At 36.3% G+C, this 16,544-nt stretch overlaps 1 protein-coding gene across 5 annotated transcripts in view; it reads left to right on the forward strand.

The window, feature by feature from the left end:
• The window catches only part of myo18ab (myosin XVIIIA b), a 249,946-nt gene that overhangs the window by 12,715 nt on the left and 220,687 nt on the right, over positions 1–16,544 (forward strand). The window lies entirely within an intron of this gene.

Below are 16,544 nucleotides of genomic sequence, written 5' to 3' on the forward strand. Positions count from 1 at the left end.
GCTTTTGTCGAGTGTTTGGCTTTCAAACTATTGTCCAAAACTCTAGACGGATTTTTACTATTCTTTTATCAGTTGTTAGCTGGATCCTTGATTTGATAACTGAACCACAATTTTTATTTTAATTTTTCACATGCTGTGGGATTATACTAATTTTAATTATTTTCTTTAGTTTGGATCTTGAACTGTTGCATGTGTGCACATTATAAAAGGATATTGCTCCTAAATTTGTTAGATTCATAACAACATGCTCAATTTCCCCTTTTTTTCCTTGTTATAATTAGTGACATAAACAGTAAAATTATCTCTGGAGAGTTTCACAGAATATTTAGAAATTTTACTTATTTTTCAACTAGCCAATTCTTATTAACATAACTGAATAATACAAGATTTAAGAAAAATCAGCATTTTTTTGCAAATTAATTATAAGTAGCATTTTATATTTAATTTTGTTGCACCATTGTGTTGCCGTCCTCAAAAATTTCATTACCTATCATGTTATTGTCATATTGGAAGATTTATTTGCTTTGGATGCTTTAAATAAAATTTGATATTGGTCTTGGATAATCAAGCAAAATATGCAGTAGTGAATGGGTACCTTGTTTTACCCGAGGCTGAGTATACCTTTTCACTTAATTAAAGTGGTAAATAAAATTTGGCATAGGGTAAAAATGGGCCAAGGGATGCAATTTCTTGTTCATCTGGATTGATGTATCTAGTGATGCGTGTACTTGAGATAAGTACTTGCATTTAAAAAAAAACTGGGGAAACTCTAGTAAAGTGTATTGCATAAGTTGTTATCCAACACCTGAATTGGCGTTTCACATTCATCTGTTGATCCCTTGAAAAATGCAACAAAATGCTTTCAGTTCTACCCATTCTTGTACTTTCTGCAATTCCACTGACTTAAAAACTGGTATTAAAATTCAGAGCAGAAACCTAAACAACTTATCAAAGTGCTGAGTTTTATGCTTTTCTGGAATCCATTTAAGGCCAAACCATGTTTTAAAAATTGAAATATTTTTACTCTTGTGGATGCATGAATTTCATCTGAATTTTGTGTTTGCTTAGACAGGTGATTTGAAAGATTGATAGATTGGGGGTTGTGAGTGTTGCGTACCTGACTGAATTTCCTCATTCTCTGATAGCAATTTATCTGTCCAAACTTCCGTTTATGAAGCTTGCTTGACCCCCAGTTTCATTCTTCTAGATCTAATGATTTAAAATAATTATCAGATTATCAGGTGGATCAAGGAAGATTCATTCTTCTGTATTCAATTAACGTTTGCATTTTAATGTAATAGATTTTTTAAATTAAAAGCTATTTTAAACATGAAAGTAACACTTTAAACATGAAAGATGTTTCCAATTGCATGTTTTTATGCATGCTCTATCAAATATGCCAGAATAATGAGCAGAGGCAAGAGAAGCTTAATGGCATGGCTAGGAACATGAAAATCTGGCATTACATATCCATGGATCTTCACTGGTGGCAAAGTGAGAATAGTTTGCAGAGGATATGGGATTTTGAGCTATATAGAAGTATTGAATACAAAAGCAGAGAAGATGTGATGATCCTCTATAAAGCTCTGATTAGGCCATGATTGGATTATTGCACCCAGTTCTGTTAATAGTCCCTTGAGATATTCCTGAGGTGATTTACCAGAATACTTTTAGCATTGAGGGATATTAGCTACGTGGTGAAGTCAGAATTCCCCTTGGAGCAAAATAAACTGAAGAGTATAAAGTGGGGGATATATAATCCTAAGTTTATATATGGGTTAGATTTTTAAAAAAAATTTATTCCCATCAGTTAATTTCACAAGGATGAAAGAACCTAGGTTTAAGGAAGAATGTTTTTGCTTAGAATAATAATTACCTGGAGCTCATATCATATGAGGATGGTGGAAGCACAGGTGATCAATGATTTCAAAAGAAACTGAACAGGTCTCGAGCAAAATTAATCCATGTGGTTCAGGAATAGAGCAGGATAATGAAATGGACAAAATTTCCCTACATAGAGCTGGCGTGAACTTTTATGAGCTGCCTGGCTATCTCCTGTGCAGTAATGTTTTTTCAAGTTTAGAATATATATTTACACATCCTATGAGAATAACAGTTTGAACATGATTCCACATCTTGATTTGTGACCATCTGCGAGTGTGAATGTGAGTGTTTTGAATGTTACTCTAGGTTACATCAGGAAAGTCAATCTGTTTAAAGTGTTTTGCACATCTTGAATGAATGATGATGAAATGGTATGAAATCTTTATTTTAACATTTTATTAAGGAACAGGTGTTCAATATTTTTCTTAGGGCCTGATTAATTATATTGATTTAATTTTGTACCAAATTGTATGTCTTTTTTTTCAATTAATTAAATTAGCAAGATGTCTGGTTTCTTTCCATGTGCTTTTTTTATGTGCCTCTCAAAGGCAATAGCTTCCCTTATGAATCTACAACATTTATCCACATTCTAACAATATAATCAAAAACAACAGAACATAAATGTATGGATTATCTAGTCTTAAAAATCAGAATCATATTCAATATCATTGGCATATGTCATGAAATTTGTTAACTTTACTGAAACAGTACAATACAATCAAATATAATCCTGAATTACAGTAAAAAAATATATATTTATATATATCTTAAATAGTTAAAATAAGTAATGCAAAAAAAAACAAATTAAAAAAAAAAGTTTGAGGTCGTGTTCATTGGTTCAATATCCATTTAGAAATTAGATGGTAGAGGGGAAGAAGCTAATCCTGAATCACTGAGAGTGTGCCTTCAGGCTCCTGAAATTAAATATAAATACATATTTAATATTTATATATATTAAATGTATTTAAATATGAATATATATTTAAATCTGGTGTTTTGTACATTAGAAAGATGAATAGTGTAATTATTGAAGCATGATGATTGTTTGAAATTATTTATCTGTTATGCTTTCAAGTCAGTTTCATTATCCTTTTGGAGAGTATATTCCAAACTGAAATTCCTGGCATTAAAAACAAAAATCTCCCCTTGTCTGTAACTTTTGGCCAATTAATTTAATAAGGTCCCTGAAGGCTTTGATCCTTTGTGGCCAGAAATGGTTTCTCCTTATTTATTTTAACAATATTTGTTTGATTTTAAGCATCACCACTCTGTAATCCCCTGATACTCTGCCAAAAATCTGGTGACATCTGTTTATTAAATCATGGATTCAAACTTGTTATAGTCTTACTGTCTTCAAGAATTTGAGCATATACAGATCTCTACTACCAGCATCATCTTTAAAATTATATATTGCTTTTCATTATTCCTATCTAAATGAGTTACTTCATACATTTGTGTTAAAGCTTCTGTTTTGCCTTGTCACCAATCTGCATTCTCTTAAATTTGTTATGCTTTTTTTCTCCTTCCTGCTTTGAATAACTAGTAGGGCAAAACCGAATTTTTTGAAAATATGTGAGTGCTGATGCCATTTAATTCCTGTGGTTAAAGGGACATTTTGTATTGTTGTATTTCCGGCAGATGCTTCTGTAGAATTTTGAATTTCAAAAATGGTTTCCATAAGTCACACTACACTGTGTGTTGGTCAGCATTATGCAGTAACATTTGACTGCAGGAGCTCTAAATTTGATTACAAAACAACAGACTATTACTTGTACTTTTGGAGATGTTCTGCCAGAGCTGTTTTTCAAACTGCACTTGCTTACTAATTCTCTCTGAGTGGTTTATAACAAATAAACATACAATTATGTAGATGAAGTAGGAATTAACTCATTTTTGACGTCCCCTTTATGTAATTCTGTTGGGGGGCTCCCATTCCACCCGAAGTGCAGTTGCATATTTGTTTTGGAAAGACCTTTCCCTTGCTGGAAATTTTGGAATTCTTACTTAAAACAGGTGGTTTTACACATTCTACTTGGCGAAGTTCTTTGTTGTCAAAATTATAGTTACAAAATATTCATGCATGTAATGTTGACCAGAAACAAGGCTTTGTATTCACAAGATATTATGCTGTCACTGGGTTATCAGGAAATAATTTGGAGCCTCCTCTAAGTAAAGCTTGAACTCTTGATGGTAGCGATGTGAGATGCACTACACAGGAAGTTGAAAATTCTTGCAATACTTTGAGTTACTTAACAGTTATTTCAGAAGTTTCTGAATAGCTTTGGTTTATTTTCCATCTTGGCAGTGGTGCTTTAAATTCTGGTAAAATGTATTAAAAATCATTAAATGTGTGTAATAGTTCTATTTCAAACTCTTTTGGCAAAGAGCTGAGCACATTACATAATTTTTGAGAAGATTGTATTCATTATTACACTTCATGATATTTTTAATATTCTTAACTTTTTGATCATTTGGTTTGTTTAACACTTAGTGACACAATATTCGTAAACTTTCAAGTGCATCTAGAAATGCTTTGTAACAGTCAAAAACAATTTATAGAACACTTCTTTGTATACTTTCCTATTCTTGATAACTGAATTATTTTTAATAAATTATGAGCTGTATTACACGAAAATACTATCACTAAGGCAGTTACTTAATGTAGCTCAAAACTTGTAAGTGCAAATGACTAAATGCAAAAAACTGATCCAATGACTTAATTTATAATGTAAAACAAAGATATAAAGAAACAAAATGATGATCAAAAACTATTTCTTTGTATGAGACAGACTTGACTTTCACCATCATAAATTCTGCCAGTCTTAATTATATTTGAAGCTGCCATTTATCTCAGATCATAACAGATGACATGGAAGTCTGTATTTTATTCACTAGAAATAAAATTTGACTTTAAAAAGTCTTCATAGTTTCATTTGTATCAAAACTTTATAAATCCACTTTGCTGTCGACTGCTGCACTGAAGACGTTTTTGATATTTGTTAGTCAGCGCAGATTTCTTCACTTTTTGTGAATTTGGGAGTAAGAACTTTTCCTTTTCTAATGCTTATTACATTAATTCAATAAGAGCTCTGGTGCACAGCAGCTGTAATTTATTTATTTAGAGATGCAGCACAGTTACAGGCCCTTATGGTCCAGCTAAGTCCACGCCACCCAATGTGACCAATTAACCTACTAACTTGTATATTTTTGGGATGTGGAAGCAAACTGGAACACCTGGAGGAAACCTAGGCGGTCAAGGGGAGAATATACAAATTCCTTACAGACGGAGGTGGGAATTACGCTAACTGCTGTGCTACTGTGCCTCCCCTGCCATTCTGCAGGGATCTCTAATATAATCAGGCTGCTGAGCAACCAATATTTCCTTTGGAGATCTACCGGGGTATTGCCTAGAATGGAATGCCTATAAGGAGACATTCGTTAGGCTACGGTTGCTCTCACTAGAGTGTAGGAGGCTGAGGTGTTGCTTTTATGGAGTTTCATAAAGTTATGAGGGGTAGAGAAAGGGTAGATAGTCAGCCTTTCCCCAAGAGTAGGGTAGTCTAAAACTTGAGGACATAGGTTTAAAGATCTGAAATGCAAATTTTACCCATGGAAGATGGTGGGTATTTGGAACAAGCTGCCAGAGTAGGTGGAAGAGACATGCAGAATCACCATGTTTAAAAAGCATTTGGACTGGCAAGGAATAGAGATGTATGGAAAATGGAATTGGTATAAATGGGAATCTCCGCCAGAATGGACGTGTCTGGCCAATTGGCCTATATCTATGTTTTCCGACTTTGACTCATCCACTGAAGACCAGTAGCAATTTCCAATAACTTTTAATAAGTTTCAAGCATGTAGACTTTAAGTAAAATAGATGTTAAAATATTTACTATTCTTTATTCCAAAACTATTATGCAAGGAAATTGAAATCTCTGTACATAGAGTAAAATTGACCTTCTAAGTAGTTATATAGGTTAGTATGATATAAAAACATTTGGATCTCATTTCCAAGAGCAGTATTCTCTGTATTTTATAGTGCGTTGAATTTGTATTAAAACGGCATAGCTTGCAGAGCGCCAGTGATTTATTGAGTTCTCAACTTGATTGTCAATATTTTTGCACCTTTGTAATCTAATCAGCAAAAGTGGAGAAATAATAGTAGTTCTATTATCATTCCTCTTATAAAATCTAGGCCATTAACAAAACATTATATTTATATAGAAGACCCTTCCTAAAGCATTTGTGGTCAGATGTGCATTAAAAGTCCCAAGTATAGAAGCACAATTAAGTTTTTTGAGTTGGTCTTTGTTACTCTTCATTCCTAGACAGATTGAATGGAGCTGATAGACTTTTTGATTGGCTGATATTTTTTTTTGTAGGGTTCAGTATCCTATGAATCATGGGAAGTTAACTGCCTTCAGTAACTGCACATTATAAGGGCAATGGTACTTTGGTCTCTTATTGCGAGGGGATTTAAGTGCCAGAATAAGGCATCTTAATACAATAATGTAGAGCCCTAGTAAGATGAACCAAGGAGAGATATTGTTTACAGGTCTACTTACGCCCTCCCCTTCACCGAAGGAAGGATATTCTTGAGATAAATAGTGAAACCAAATTTTGACAGTTAGATTCCTGGAATAGGGGAATTTTCCCACAACAAGGGATTAAGCAGACTGGGTTTTTATTCAGAGGAATAAAACTCTGAAGCATGGAAAATTCTTTCAGGGCTTGATAGGGTGATGCAGGGGTGACACATCCCAGGCTGTTTTAATGGACAGCCATTTGTAAATAAAAATGAATTAATTCCTGATCTTGCAAAAAATCTTGCAAGTTAAATAAGTGTTGCTTGGTTGTTTGCCATTCAAGTGCTGTGGAACAGTTGCTATCAATGTTGATAAATGTTCACACACTCTAACATTGCTTAGTGAAAATGAAGTTTTATAGTTGTACTGCAATTATTTTTCAGTCAGGATATGTTTCCAGTTCAATGTGCTTTTCCACTTAGGTTCTAACTATAAAAAAACTTTAATACAAAATGATTGTTACTTCATAATATAATCTCATTTATTCAAACAAAAGGCTGTCCAATGGTGAACCTGTTGCATTTGTTTTCTAGGTTGAAGGGACTAACGTGTCAGAATTTTAACATGTGGGAACTTACTAACTGAGACACTTTTGCAATACTTGTTAATCATTGGCATTAGAGGGAACAGGGAAAGTTAGTTCATTGAGCTCTGCTACATAAGTACATCTTTCTTTGAAGCACTTAAGTTAGGAATTATTCTTTGTAGTTCCCTGCACAGGAAAGACATATGAAAAGATCTGTATGTAGCATCATACAATTTCAGTTTTACTATAGAAGTAATACATTCTTCAGTTATGAAGGTACTATTTGAGAAACTGAAAAGGAAGTATTTTAAAGTGTATTATTTGGACTGAGGATGTGGGTTTGCCTTTGTGGTTTCAGATAATGAAATACGTATTCAGAGTTGTGTGTCCTGTAAGGTTAAATGCGGTTTTTAGATGTCTTCTTGTGGGCTTTCAAAACGATTCTGTTACATTGTATTTACTTTATTTAGCATCATGTTTCTTTTAATGTATCACAGTAATAGATTCCTGACCAAACAATATTGTGACTGTGAACTGAGTCATCAGAGACACTGAAGCTGTCGCAAAACAAAATAAAATAACTAAAGTGAAACAAGGAGGCATTCTCCGAGAGATCCTCTGAGCAGTCTCCTATCCCAAGCTCAAAACATCACATTTTTATACTCTTAAGAACAAAGATTTGATTTGATACATTTGACAAGCTACAGTGACATCATTTACTTCAATATTTTGAGTCTGACAATGCTTCTATTGAGCTACAGATACATATTGACAATGGGAGACGGTTCTGAATGTTCAAACACTAATGCTGGGACAAAGTAATTCACAGGATGATATAAACATTTCTGAGAATAGAGAACCCAGGCACCCAAGATGTACCTTTTATTGTTACAATGTTGAGGGATAACTCCCTGAATTTCAACTAGCCAGAATGTTATGAGACAAAGCAGATTTGTCCTGAGTTGTGCATTAAGTGGCAGGATATGTCTTTAACATGTTAATATAGTAAATGGCCACCAAACTAAAGGATGAGATCAGGGAAGGGGTTTTCAAGGACAACTAATTAATATGAACATTTAACAATTGTTCCCCTGTGAAGTTTCAATGGTACAGACTCATAATGTCCTACATCCAGAGATTGATTTCAAAGACTTTAAGAGATAAAAGATAAATATTAACTTTATTTATCACATGTACATTGAAATTCAGTGAAATATGTTGTTTTTCCATCAATGGTCAACACAGCCTAAGGATTGTGCTGGGGGCAGCCTGCAAATGTTGCCGCACTCCTGGTGTCAAAATCCCATGTTCACATGACCTTTAGGTATCAGTTGAAATTGTGAATAGGTAATTACTATCTACTATCCATAATTTCATATCTCCAGAATAACTCCAATAAAAATATGTAAATTATTTTCTGCAGTAAATTCTACAATGGAAGACCACTAGTAGCTAGTTTTCAGTCCATGCACACTCCCTTTTTCTAATACCATGAGCTCTTAACTTATGTGTCATAGAAACATAGAAAATAGGTGCAGGAGTAGGCCATTTGGCCCTTCGAGCCTGCACCGCCATTCAGTACGATCATGGCTGATCATCCAACTCAGAACCCTGTACCAGCCTTCCCTCCATACACCCTGATCCCTTTAGCCACAAGGGCCAAAATCTGACTCCCTCTTAAATAAAGCCAATGAACTGGCCTCAACTGTTTCCTGTGGCAGAGAATTCCACAGATTCACCACTCTCTGTGTGAAGAAGTTTTTCCTAATCTCGGTCCTAAAAGGCTTCCCCTTTATCCTCAAACTGTGAACACTGTGTATGTCATATACACTTCCCTCCTGTACCTAATAAAATGGTCACTGAGTGTATGTCTGTGGTCGTCTGCTGTTATACTCATTCACTCCATGGTTAGGTGTTCTGCGCATACAGAGATGTTGTTCTGTATGTTGTTTTAACACTTGTTATTTGAGTTACTGCCACCTTCCTGTCAGCTTGAACTGGTCTGGCCATTCTCCTCTGACCTCTCTCATTAACAAGGTGTTTTCGGCCACAGGACTGCTGCTCACTGGATGTTTTTGTTTTTCTCACCAAGCTCTGTAAACTCTAGAGACTGTTGTGTGTGAAAATCCCAGGTGATCATCAGTTTCTGAGATACTCAAACTACCCTGTCTGGCACCAACAAATAATTCCATGGTCAAAGTCACTTGGATGACATTTCTTTCTCATTCTTGTGTTTGGTCCAGACAACAACTGAACCTTTTGACCATGTCTGCATGGTTTTATGCTTTGAGTTGCTCCCTATTGATGGCTGATTAGATATTTGCATTAATATGTTTAACAGATGTGTTTATTAAAGTGGCAACTGTGTGTACATGACAGTTCCAGGAATTAGCTTGATTCAGCTTTGCGATCTGTTTTTTTTCCATGGGTATTCTATTACTGAGTCAGCATAACATACTGAGTCAGAATTCTGAAGTGAATAATATTTTGGATAAACTTGCTGCAGTATTGCGGAAAAGTATCAATAGAAATTCAGATCCTAAGTTTTGATGAAATAATTATGGATGTGTGAGACTAAAAGCTAAAATAAATTTTTCAAAATAACTGAACATATGAATGTGCACTATAATGTTTTCCCAAACATTTTGGAACTGAGATTTGGAAAGAGACAATCACCAAGGAGTTCTGTTTCCTAACTTGAACAATTCCCTTTCCTGGATATGTTTGTGCAAGAAGCAAAATATCCCTGATCGGAATTTGGTTGTGCACTTCTAGTTGGAAATCATGGCTGCATCTATCTCTTTGATAGATGTGCACAGCAAAATTTGACACCTTTTGTAGCATGTGTTAGAGCATTTTTGGTGGAAATTATTTATTCATTTATGGTAGTTTTGTAATATACTGTAGGAAAGCCATTTGGTCCATTGAATCTATACCAGCTCCAAGAACAATTGCATCAATTCTATATTTTCTTGAAGCCCGTCTTTCAGAAATGCTAATTATAAACTCTTTATTTTCTATTCTACCTTCATTGCGTGGGAGTGATTTGTATTTTAGGTTATGATCCACCTGAGGAAACAGCGTTATCAAAAAGAACTGTGAATTCCTCACAGACAGCATCAGAAATCAGAATCAACCAGAGGTGTGAGATGGCTGATCCATGTGCCTCAATGGTAATGACTTTCTTCTAAAGCACTTACATGGGAATCAAATTTTCATGGTTTTACTTGTTCTGTAGCTGTTACTTAAGGAACCATTCACTCTCTGTTCCACTTCTGCAGATTGCTGCAGAGCATTTTGAAAGATGCCTACTAATTTTGAACACTATTGGGAACTGTGTTCGAAAGCTCCAGGCACTTGCTATCTTATTACAACCTCTTTAAGTAGCATTATCTCTGCAGATTAAGCTTTTCATCAGGGCACCAGTCCCAGAAGTATATGATGTTTTGGTGGAACTGAAGCATGCCAGGATTTCATTGTGTGTATAAGTTGAGATCACTGTCAGCATCCTCTTCCTAGACTTAGCTGCATTTCAACCCATTGTGACAAAATTGTGCTGTATTAACTTTATGATCACAGTACAAGGAAATATACGCTCTACTCCAGGAAAAGAGACTTCCATACTTTCTCTTTAGCAAGAGAGGTGAACGTGGTACCACGTATTTTTTCCATCAGTTTGGGCCTTGCCAACACTCAACATGCACTCATGTAGTATTTTCAGCTTCCCTCTTCATGAATTGCAATAATTACTTATAATCCTTTAGTATTTGATGTGGTCTCTGGGTTGACCATAGAATAATTTAAGGAAATTTGTATTTTTCAGCATTCTTAGGGGAAGGGAAGGGAACGTCGACTCAGAGCATGAGAAGCCTGCGTCGGGCATTTTCATGCCTTACGAGGCACAGATTGGAAGTCTATGTGGAGCGCCACTCCTCGCACAGACACTAGAGCAATGTGTGATTAAGTGCCTTGCTCGAGGACACAAACATGCTGCCACAGCTGAGGCTCGAACTAGCGACCTTGAGATCACTAGACAAATGCCTTAACCACTTGGCCACGTGCCCACAAAGCATTCTTAAGGGCTCAGCAATTGTGGCTCTAAAAAGATGATTAATGATCACTTTCCTTGACTTCTAACTCCTTGCAGGATCTTCATTTAGCATGCCACTGTATTACTCAATAGGAGATTCTGCTGTATACAGGTTTGGGGTGCATTATATAAACATCAAATGGATCTTTCATTTCACCTTTGCTGGACTTTAGATAATAAACAGTAGGAACACTCAGTCCTTGCCTGAAGGAGTATGTCAAGAGGATAAGAAGGAACAGCATCAGCCACAAGAAGAGTCAGTGCACAAGGGTTATGTGAAGAAGAGGGCCCTTTCTGCACACGTAGATAGAAAAAGTTTAATTACATGTCAGTTTTCATAAATATTTTACTTATAGTTCATGACCTCAAATTGTAGATCTTTTATAGCAAAAGAGTACTCTGATCTCAGTGGAAAGGTCCCGTGATAAAATGTTGCTGTCCAAAGGCCAACGTTCTCTTCATCTTCAGTGGTCCTTGTATACTGAGCCAAAAGAAATATTGCTTCATTATAAGAGTTCAAGCATGCCTGAGTATTGCCCAAAGCTACATTTGGCCAATGTGTCATTCTGTTATTCAATACAGTTTTATGGTTATGATAATAACATCAGAAATATTGGAATCAAGCAGACGAATCTTGTGTTCAAAGATGCTGAAAAGAATTAACATAAGGGCATGTTATTGTTCAAGCACAACATTTTCCTTCTTAGCACCACCCAGTAAGGAAAGGATATTGTTTTGTAGGTGTAAGTTGTTGACATTAAAGTTCTTTGACAATTGTGCTTAATAATCAGGTCTATTTATTTGTAGTTCAGGAGTATGATGACATGTCATTACTCGTGATAGATCATGTGATTCATTTAAAGTTGTTTCAGTTCTTAACATAATTGGCAACAGCTGATCGGGGGGGAAGGGTGCGGTGGTGGGGGCGTGGAGGACACTTTTTTTAAAAGAACTGTTGGAATATTTGAATTGCGAAAATAACTTTGGGAAATTAGTGCCCTCTTACTTTTAATACTGACATTACTCCTGAGCACATCAATTATTGAACTGAATATGAGGCAACCCAAGGGCAAGAAATACATGTTGCGATGGAAGATTGGTGATTTTAAATCATCATTGTGTCAATGTGTGCAATGCTGCTGATGCATAGACACAGCAGTGATTTGAACATAAAAGTAAGATGAGACATTGGTGGAGTCTTGACAATGTATCATTTCAGCTTACATTTGTGGCATCATGTGGCCAATGAAGTATGAATGGAATATGGCTCTGACAGGGTTGCATTGGTTGAGTTAGTTTTATTCATTGAACTGCTAGCTGCTGTTTCTTGAGTGTCCACAAAGCCACACCACACAAATATATCATTGCCTATTCAAGAACAGTAACTTCTGAAGAAATCGTAATTGTTTTTGTTGTGCATCTAAATGCTGGGGCAGTGCAAAATCTATTAACATTTCACTGCCTTTAGTGTCATGAGTTCTTGTGCTCATGAGGCAAATACTCACAGTAGTTCATTCTAACTTCAGTTGACCTTCAGAATATTTATTGTGTATGATTTCTCTTCTTTTACAATGCACTAAAGGTGTCCTTCATTAGTGGAGAAATGCAGAGTCCATTAGTTACTGTGTCTCAATGAAATGACCTGTGAAGTCATCTTGCATAGCCTTACATTGAGCATTTCTGTGAGAGACTAATATAACATTGAGCGAAACAATTTTTGTATTTCCTTGAGACATCGAAGAAAGCCATTTTGTCCAATTCAGTCTATGCTAGTTAACAGAATAATTTTATACCCAATTAATTTTTCTGGAACCTGTTTTTCTTGCATTCCCATAACAACCTCCCCATACCCCCAACATATCCCTACCACCCACTTACACTAGAGCTAATGAACAGTGTCTAATTAACTGATCAAACTGCATTACTTGGGATGTGGGCAAAGCGCACAGAACCTGGTAGAATAGGCAAACCCTACACAAACATTACCAGGAGTCAGAGTTGAGCCTGCAGTACTCCCTGAAAGGGCAAGGCATTTAAAGTTGTACTTTATTTTTTTGTGAGTGCCTTCCAGTTTGGCTTTACAGTCCAATGGTGATGCCAAAGTGTGTCCATCATTAACTACTTTTGACTGTGTCAGGGTAATTGAAAGATTGTGTGTTCCATTTCATGAAGAACAAAGACCAGCAGTGGGAAATTGAAGGAGGAAGAAGCATATATTTATTATGTCCGATATGCTAAAGAAATAGCTTGGACACTGGCATCACAAAGACAAAGGGTAACTCCTGACAGGTGATCAGAGGCATGAAGGGTGCATACAAATAGTGCTCCCACAATAAATTCAAAACTGGAGAGGCTGGATTGTAACATTTTTGTGTTCCATGCATTTGATGTTATAGGCTGTTGGTGTGCGCCAAGTGAACTTCCTGAACATCATTGATAAGATTGGGAATAGAGAAATGCTGACATCTTTGGTGGATGATACTTTATGCTTTCCATTTCCTTTGAAACTTTGAGGGCCCTTGGTAATGGATCTGTTATGACCTCTGATTATCTTTCCACCATTGTAGTGTCTGAACCAAGCTAAAACTGCCAGCCATATTCTGCATAACAATTCTTTGTCCCCTAGTGACTGAATTGCTCTCTTGGAGGCCAGTTCTCTGTTTTACCAGACAATCAATCTGCTATCCAGGAGGTTAATCTGTCCTTTCATGTGATGAGTTAATGCATGCTTCTAAACAGTAATCTGCTGTTGGATAACATTTATTTGTTCTCTCAAGACAGAAACTTTATATAGTTAACAATTATTGGAGCTTAATGGGATCAGTCAGAAACTCAGATGTCATGATATCTGACTTTCATATGTGCAGAAGCTGAAGTACGACCCATCAGCAGGTATATAACAAAAGTGTCATTTGATTTTGGCATAAGAGTGCAGATTGGAAATGATAGTTCTTCTCAAACTTTTGTAAGAGTTTTGGAAATGGACAGCTCCATTCTCTTAGTTCTATCTAGCATATTAGCCTGTGGTTCCTCACAACCTTTGACTGAAAGACAAAAGACACGTTTCCTTAGCATATGAGTGACTATCCTAAATCTATATTGATAGGTGGCCGCATTACTTCCCTGCATGGAAGTATTGTTAGAAAACAGCATACCTCACTTATATTTTGCATTAGGATTACAACCCAGAACAACCATTCTAATGCTTTGGGTTGAATTGGTGTGTTTTCAGTGTGCAATGATGCAATGGTGTGCATAGAGAATTCATAGATTTCCAAAAATATATATTTTAATTTCAGACCCTGAGTTTAAGCATATGAATATAAAATTTAAAAATGTTGTCTCTTATGATATATACAAGACGTACAGTGGCATGCAAAAGTTTGGGCACCCCTGGTCAAAATTTCTGTTACTGTGAATAGCTAAGCGAGTAAAAGGTGAACTGATTTCCAAAAGGCATAAAGTTAAAGATGACACATTTCTTTAATATTTTAAGCAAGAAAACTTTTTTATTTCCATCCTTTACAGTTTCAAAATAACAAAAAAGGAAAAGGGCCTGAAGCAAAAGTTTGGGCACCCTGCATGGCAGTACTTAGTAACTCCCCCTTTGGTCGGTATCACAGCTTGTAAATGCTTTTTGTAGCCAGCTAAGAGTCTTTCAATTCCTGTTTGGGGGATTTTCGCCCATTCTTCCTTGCAAAAGGCTTCTAGTTCTGTGAGGTTCTTGGGCTGTCTTGCATACACTGCTCTTTTGAGGTCTATCGACAGATTCTCAATGATATTTAGGTCAGGGGACTGTGAGGGCCATGGCAAAACCTTCAGTTTGCGCCTCTTGAGGTAGTCCATTGTGGATTTTGAGGTGTGTTTAGGTTCATTATCCTGTTGTAAAAGCCATCCTCTTTTCATCTTCGGCTTTTTTGCAGACGGTGTGGTGTTTGCTTCCAGAATTTGCTGGTATTTAATTGAATTCATTCTTCCCTCTACTAGTAAATGTTCCCTGTGCCACTGGCTGCAACACAAGCCCAAAGCATGATCTATCCACCCCCGTGCTTAACAGTTGGAGAGGGATTCTTTGCTCATTGCAGCCAAAAAGTTCTATTCAAAAGATTCAAAGGAACATCTAAACAAGCTTGATGCATTTTGGAAACAAGTCCTGTGGACTGATGAAGTTAAAATAGAACTTTTTGGCCGTAATGAGCGAAGGTACATTTGGAGAAAAAAAGGGTGCAGAATTTCATGAAAAGAACACCTCTCCAACTGTTAAGCACTGGGGTGGATCGATCATGCTTTAGGCTCGTGTTGCAGCCAGTGGCATGGGGAACAGTTACTGGTAGAGGGAAGAATGAATTCAATTAAATACCAGCAAATTCTGAAAGCAAATATCACACCGTCTGTAAAAAAAAATGCAGAAGATGAAAAGAGGATGGCTTCTGCAACAGGATAATGAACCTAAACACACCTCAGAATCCACAATGGACTACCTCAAGAGGCGCAAGCTGATGGTTTTGCCATGGCCCTCACAGTCCCCTGACCTAAATATCATCGAGAACCTGTGGATAGACCTTAAAAGAGCAGTGTATGCAAGACGGCCCAAGAATCTCACAGAACTGGAAGCCTTTTGCAGGGAAGAATGGGCGAAAATCCCCCAAACAAGAATTGAAAGACTCTTAGCTGGCTACAAAAAGTGTTTACGAGCTGTGATACTTACCAAAGGAGGTGTTACTAAGTACTGCCATGCAAGGTGCCCAAACTTTTGTTTCAGGCCCTTTTTCTTTTTTGTTATTTTGAAACTGTAAAAGATGGAAATAAAAAAAAGGTTTCTTGCTTAAAATATTAAAGAAATGTGTCATCTTTAACTTTATGCCTTTCGGAAATCAGTTTATCTTTTACTCGCTTAGCTATTCACAGTAACAGAAATTTTGCCCAGGGTGCCCAAACCTTTACATGCCACTCTACACATTTTTTGAATTGAGAGTAGAATTAAAATAGTTTTGGGTGGTTTAAAATTAAAATAGTTTTAAAATACTTGTGGAGATTGTGGAGACAAGGTGTTGTTCCTTTGTCATGGAGTGAGGCTGGAGGAGTGTTCATCCTGAAAGAAGATGAATTCTACTACGTTGAATCAGTTCTGACTAATTTCACTCCTGAATGTAGAGGGGAAGATTATGTTTGGCATTCTAGCAGAAAGAATATCTGCATTTGTGATAGAGAGTGGAATAAGCTAATTTATGCCGGAGCCAAGATTCGTATAGTTGAAGATTTTACCCCAGCGATTTATGCTGAAAGAATTAAGTATCGGAAAATCATGGCTGAACTCTATAAGGTTAACTGTCGTTCTTCTCTGCGTTATCCGGCTCGTCTGATAATTACTCAACCCAATTCTCATTCAAAACGGATTGACTCCCCAGAAGATGGTTGGAAATTTATAAAGGACTTTAAGTCCATTTCGTAAGCAATT

The sequence above is a fragment of the Mobula hypostoma genome, chromosome 23 (assembly GCF_963921235.1).
Source record: "Mobula hypostoma chromosome 23, sMobHyp1.1, whole genome shotgun sequence".
Lineage (NCBI taxonomy): Eukaryota > Metazoa > Chordata > Chondrichthyes > Myliobatiformes > Myliobatidae > Mobula > Mobula hypostoma.